The sequence below is a fragment of the Miscanthus floridulus genome, unplaced genomic scaffold (genome assembly GCF_019320115.1).
Source record: "Miscanthus floridulus cultivar M001 unplaced genomic scaffold, ASM1932011v1 os_2100_1_2, whole genome shotgun sequence".
Taxonomy (NCBI): domain Eukaryota; kingdom Viridiplantae; phylum Streptophyta; class Magnoliopsida; order Poales; family Poaceae; genus Miscanthus; species Miscanthus floridulus.
This window is the reverse complement of record NW_027098101.1, coordinates 34,157-40,000: the sequence shown is the minus strand read 5'-3', so window position 1 is coordinate 40,000 and position 5,844 is coordinate 34,157. Positions and strand designations below refer to the sequence as shown.

The 5,844-nt window shown below is 46.2% G+C and overlaps 1 long non-coding RNA gene across 4 annotated transcripts; it reads right to left on the bottom strand.

Moving 5' to 3' along the window:
* Positions 1–2,865: 2,865 nt before the first annotated feature.
* Positions 2,866–5,338, bottom strand: LOC136534630 (uncharacterized). Of its 4 annotated transcripts, none has more exons than XR_010778766.1 (4): positions 4,773–5,338; positions 4,538–4,649; positions 3,656–3,851; positions 2,866–3,449 (listed from the first exon to the last, which is right to left on the bottom strand). It is a non-coding gene; the product is annotated as an uncharacterized lncRNA (long non-coding RNA). The 4 variants fall into 4 exon arrangements; XR_010778767.1 differs by having other exon boundaries at positions 3,672–3,851; XR_010778765.1 differs by having other exon boundaries at positions 3,677–3,851.
* Between the last annotated feature and the right edge of the window lie 506 nt (positions 5,339–5,844).

Below are 5,844 nucleotides of genomic sequence, written 5' to 3'. Positions count from 1 at the left end.
GATTCATGCAGCACGTAGTGACAGCTATTGGGGTCCCAATGCCACAGCCTTCGCCCCAGCTTGCACAGCCTCCTACCACTTCGACGACTCCAGCAGTACAGCCCATCGGGCTTCAGAGTCAGGGACAGCCTCCAGTTCAGTTCACGTCACCTCCAGTACAGGTGTCCCAGTGGTTAGCCTCACCGGGTGTTGCCCCGCAGTTCACGCCCTTTCAGACGGGCTTTACACCAGAGCAGTCTTCCTCGCTGTTCGTGCCTGAGTCGTCAGTCTCCAGGAGTCTTGGAGCATCATTCAGCGAGTTAACCGGCATGCCTACTCCGCCTCACATGCATACTGCCGGTCCGTCTACAGCAGCTCCAGCTATCATGACCACTCAGAGGCTCCCCTCGTCTGTCGCCTCGTCAGATCCTACGACAGACTTACTTGCAGCGTCACAGGCAGCACCAGCCCCAGCTCAGACCCAGACCGCTTCAGCGACACTTCCTGCTTCAGAGGGTCAGTCAGTTCAGAGCTCAGGATCTGATGATGATGGCGCCCAGTTCCATCTTGCTCCACGTACTTCAGCGCCCGACTCGTCCGCTGCAGCCCCGCCGTCCGACCCTTAGGTTTTGGTGTTTGACGCCAAAGGGGGAGAGGGTTTGAGTATGTAGACTCAGGGGGAGCAAGTTTTAGGGGGAGCTAGTTATCTAGTATTAGCTTATTATATACATTTGGAGTTTTATTTGTGTGATACACTATTACTTATGCATTCGTGTGTTTACTTTCATGCATACTATTATATATATGTGATAGTGCTATCTACGTGGTTGTGATATTTGACATGTGTGATTTCTACTTCGCTTTTCTATATGTCATATCACTTGTGATTATGCTCATTTGCGTTTGCTTCCGCGTTTATACTTCGAAGCAAATGAGCTTTGTTATTTGTACTCATACTTAATTCATATCCTTTGAGTACATTGTGTTGGCTTGGGTCATATAAGCTTGACTAACTCTTTGTTCTTATTGACAAAAGCTTATATGAACCAAGCCCGTCAAAAACCTCACTCCATAACATACTCGAGGTAGTATTGTCATCAATCACCAAAAAGGGGGAGATTGAAAGCATCTAGGCCCCTAGTTGGATTTCGGTGATTAATGTCAATACAAGATTACTATGACTAACGTGTGTTTTGCAGAGGCAATTAAGTTAAGTCATGGTAATGGAGATCGATTGGGCAATCGAGGTTGTCATGCCCCTACGATGGAAATCGTTTCGGTTTTCAGAGGATGGACGACAAGGTTAAGGATAACTAGTTCTAAGTGTCGATTGGAGTTGGAGAGACACTTAGAGTAGTTTAGGACTTTGTTTTTCCTTTGGCCGTACTATGAAGGGGGGTATGAACTGGTAGCTTGACCTAGTTGAGTCTAGTGAGTTAGGTGTGGTGCACACTTGTTAAAACTAGCTCTAGGTAGCTCCTATGAATGTCTAAGATCCTTTGGAGCAAACTTCATTCACATATGTTCGAAAGTTGAAAGTGAATGGAGGGTCAAACACTGACCGGACGCTGGCTCCGGTGCGACCGGACGCTGGCCGCAGGGTCCGGTCAGCTCGTTTGACTGAGGTGGTTAAGTCTGTTGTGACCGGACGCTGGAGGGTCGTGTGACCGGACGCTGAGAGCTAGCGTCCGGTCGACTCCAGTAAGGGTCCAGACTTGGAAAAGTGTGACCGGACGCGTCCGGTCAGTGCGACCGGACCCTGAGGGTTCAGCGTCCGGTCGAGTCCAGTAAGGTTCCAGTAAGGGTTTTATGCGACCGGACGCGTCCGGTCAGTGCTGACCGGACCCTGCCAGCGTCCGGTCGACTCTTTAAATACTGGTTCGCGGGTAGAACTGACCGGAGCGTCCGGTCATCACGACCGGAGCGTCCGGTCACCCCGCAGAAGCTCATAACGGATAGTTTTTCAGGCTGCCTTATAAATAGAAGCTCCACTCGTGAGTGGAGTGACTTTTGCTCATTCCAACAGCTGAGAAACACGTTTGTGAGTGCCAAGAAGAGCAAGGTCCTAGTGAGGTGTTTGTGATTTGAGAATCCAAGAGAGTAGCCTCACTAGCAAATCAAGAGTAGTAAAGTGTGCATCCATCGTCTCATTAGGCTTCGCGTGGTCAAGTGAGAGTTCGTGCTTGTTACTCTTGGTGATCGCCATCACCTAGACGGCTTGGTGGTGATTGGGAGTTTGGTGTTCACCCGGCGGAGCTTGTGGGTGACCCGACTCAAAGTTGTGAGCGGCTTTGGGTGATTCGCCGCGACGGAGTGTCGAAGAATCAACCCGTAAAGAGCACTTGATCCTTGCGCGGATCAAGGGGGAGCTACACCCTTGCGCGGGTGCTCCAACGAGGACTAGTGGAGAGTGGCGACTCTTCGATACCTCGGCAAAACATCGCCGCGTTCCTTTCTCTCCCTATTTACTTTGAGCACTTACTTTGAGTATTTACTTTAAGCAATTCAATACTTGTTTTACATCCATAGAATTGCTTGCTTGAGTAAGGTTGGAACATAGGTGGTGAGTTCGTTGTGCATTAGTTTGATAGAAATACTTTTCTAGGCACAAGGGGTTAATTGGGCTATCCGTAGGATTTGTTTATTGCAAGAGAATTTCGAATTAGCCCAATTCACCCCCCCTCTTGGGCATCTTGATCCTTTCACAAACAAACCAAAACAATGGATCGGAACCGATGCTATGACATAATGGGCACCTTGTAACCCAGTATACTCAGATAGGATGCAGCTTAATATTGTCATCTGAGGCTTCGAGCACAGATGAAAACACATAACTACCCAGCTTAAAATGGGCATGACATGATTCGGATGTAATATAACCTCGAATTACCAAATAAAATTAACAGATGGCATTACATATGATTCACAGAAGCGTTGCATCATACATGATTCATGTTTAACATAACTTCGCTGTGCTAACGCTACGATAAAAGTAAAAAAAAATAGTATTTTTCTACGCACTTGTGGGCTAAATCTCTTTCTAATGCTAGCCCAAGACTAACAACTCTTAGGTTAAAATTGCTCCTGATGCTAGCCCAAGCCTCAACCTCCTCTTGGACCGAAGCTAACCCGTGGCCCTGCTCCCACATCTCCCGTGTACCTCTCCGCACGTGGGCCAAGCCCATTGCCGTTCTCCTCCCTCCCTAGACCGAGGGCCACCCGCCAATACTGATAACTGGTTGCCAGTTGCCTTGTTATTGGCTTTAAGTTTTCCACTACCGTTAAGATCCATTCTTTTCATGTCAGCTTTCAGAAACTTTAGAGAGCTGCAATAATTTGAAAATACATTGTCAGTTCATAGAAAACTAACAAGTTATTTAAAATCTGACATCCTATGAACGACTGTATAGATAGGCTACGAACGAGGGCTGTCCATGCGCCTTGAACAGATCATCATATGTAGGACAACTCTGAAAAGAAATTGAGACCAAAGAATCAGACAGACATAAAAATTTAATATTTAATGTTTGTTTATTAGCAACTTTAGGATTACATCAGACATGTACATGTTTATAAAAAAATATTTGTAAAGAGAAATTAAAAAATAACATGCCAATTTCATATCAAAGTCATCGTATTAATCGATTCCACACAAATTTAATTGCCAAATATGTACCTTGTGTTTTAAATACCTTACCATGGGCAGGCTGAGGTTTTTCCAAATTGGCTAGTATTGTTCAACAGGTGCATCGCCCAGTAGTGGAAGAACACAAAAACCACCAACCAGATAACGATAATTATCCTGTAGGGATTAATTCGGCTTGATGGTAGAGACTTATCTGGACAATGCATGGCTGTCGAGCTTCACTGTTCTGGACAAAAAATTTATAGAACAATTTAGAACCACAGGCATCATACTCTATGAAAAGAAATGACAAGTTTTTGCTATAAATTACTACATTGCAGATGACTTAAAAACAACATCTTACTATGCAATATACAGGCAACGACCACGATAAATATCATTAAGATGATATGAAGCAACAAATAAACCACACAAATGATTCCATATATATATATGTGATGTATCATCTTAGTCTACAAATTCAGCATTACATAAACGGTTGAGCTTGCATTCTGGATTCTCTCCAACTCGTATAGCTGTACACCATCAAGCAATGTAGCAAGTAGTAACAAAGGTACAAACATACTTGCAGATTTTAGATATATTGTGATTAATACAATAACCTTTTTTTTACTAATGAAATTGGATATCACTTTTATGTGCGCCTAGCTAGAGATTAGCAGTTTAATCAAGTGAAGAACACACTCCAGTAGCGCATTATCACTCTAGTAGCACTGTAGCATATCTTACTTGCTCTTGCTCCATATTAGATATCTAATGCACGCTGCTAGCATCAACTACAACTTCTATACGCACACAGACTCTAGTGCACCATCAGCACTCAGCACCCAAAGGAAATAATTAAGCACGCTGCAACTGCTAACAACCAACAAACAAGGCTGGATGAGCACGCTCTTGTTTCTGCTTCCAGACCTCCTTCCACGTTGCCGTAGTTCAGTAGTTGTAGGAAGACAGATCTTGGACGGGTCCATGGATCTCGTTTGCACAGCAGCGACACCAGATCGTGGTTTGACAATAGCAGATTCTAGCATTGAATAGTCAGATTGATGGATTAGTAGGGCATCTAATCTAACAGCACACAAAAATCAGTCAGAAACTGAACATATGGAAGAGAGAAATATTCAGACTTGGTGGATGGATTGCTCACCAGTGAAGATGAAAGAAATCCATATCCGGACGGGTGGATCTCCACTTCAGCAGGCAGAGGAGATGAGCATCATGGACCCACGGGACCTCGCCGTTGATTAAGAAGGCCAAGGACCTTGTGCTTGCTCTGGGTGCCGTGAGCTAGCGCCGCCCCAATCCCCCGTGGCGCAACCGAGCTCGCGTCGGACGGCACCCTTCTCCTCTCACACCTTACCGATGTCGATGACGGTGGAGGACCCACGTGACTCCGCCTGATCCAGTCGCGGGGCGTTGGCACGCCTCCCCTGCGAGGTCGACGATGGGCAAGAGATGGAGGCGGCCAGGCCGGATTCAGCCATCTGTGAAGGATCCAGGCAGCGGCAGACGACGTGAGGCGCAGGGGGACGTTGCCGACGTGAGGCGCAGGGCGATGTGACCCCGTTCGCCGTGGCCTCCCGACGCCTGGAGGCGGCGTGCCTGCAGCGACCTCGCGTCAACCGGCGGCGGCTAGGGTTACACAAAGGCCAAGGAGTCGCGTGGGGGTGATCGCGGGCGAGGGCAGCAGGGGGCCGTGGGCCGGAGAGGCGTCGGGGCGAGGGTTGGGGGACTCGTGGGATCAAAGCTTGGAGGAGGTCCCACCTGTCGGCATCGTGGGATCGCACGCGTGGACAGATGAACCAAAACAAATATCGTATTTAAAAAAATATTTATTTTTTATTCTTTTTAGTTGTAGAAGATGTTTTCTTCTACCACTCGAATCGACCTATTCCATGCGTGTGGGTTTAGGTCGTTCCGCGGCATGCGGACACCGGCCAGGGCCTTGTTTAGTTGGTGATTTTTTTTTGGAAATAGTACTGTAGCACTTTCGTTGTTATTTGATAATTAGTGTCCAATCATAGTCTAATTAGGCTTAAAAGATTCGTCTCGTGAATTTCGTCTAAACTGTGTAATTAGTTTTATTTTTTATTTATATTTAATGCTTCATGCATGCGTCCAAAGATTCGATGTGACGGAAAATCTTGAAAAATTTTGGGAACTAAACACTACCTAGATGTTTCTTTCTTTTTCTTTTTCTGTTTCTTTTTTCTTCCATT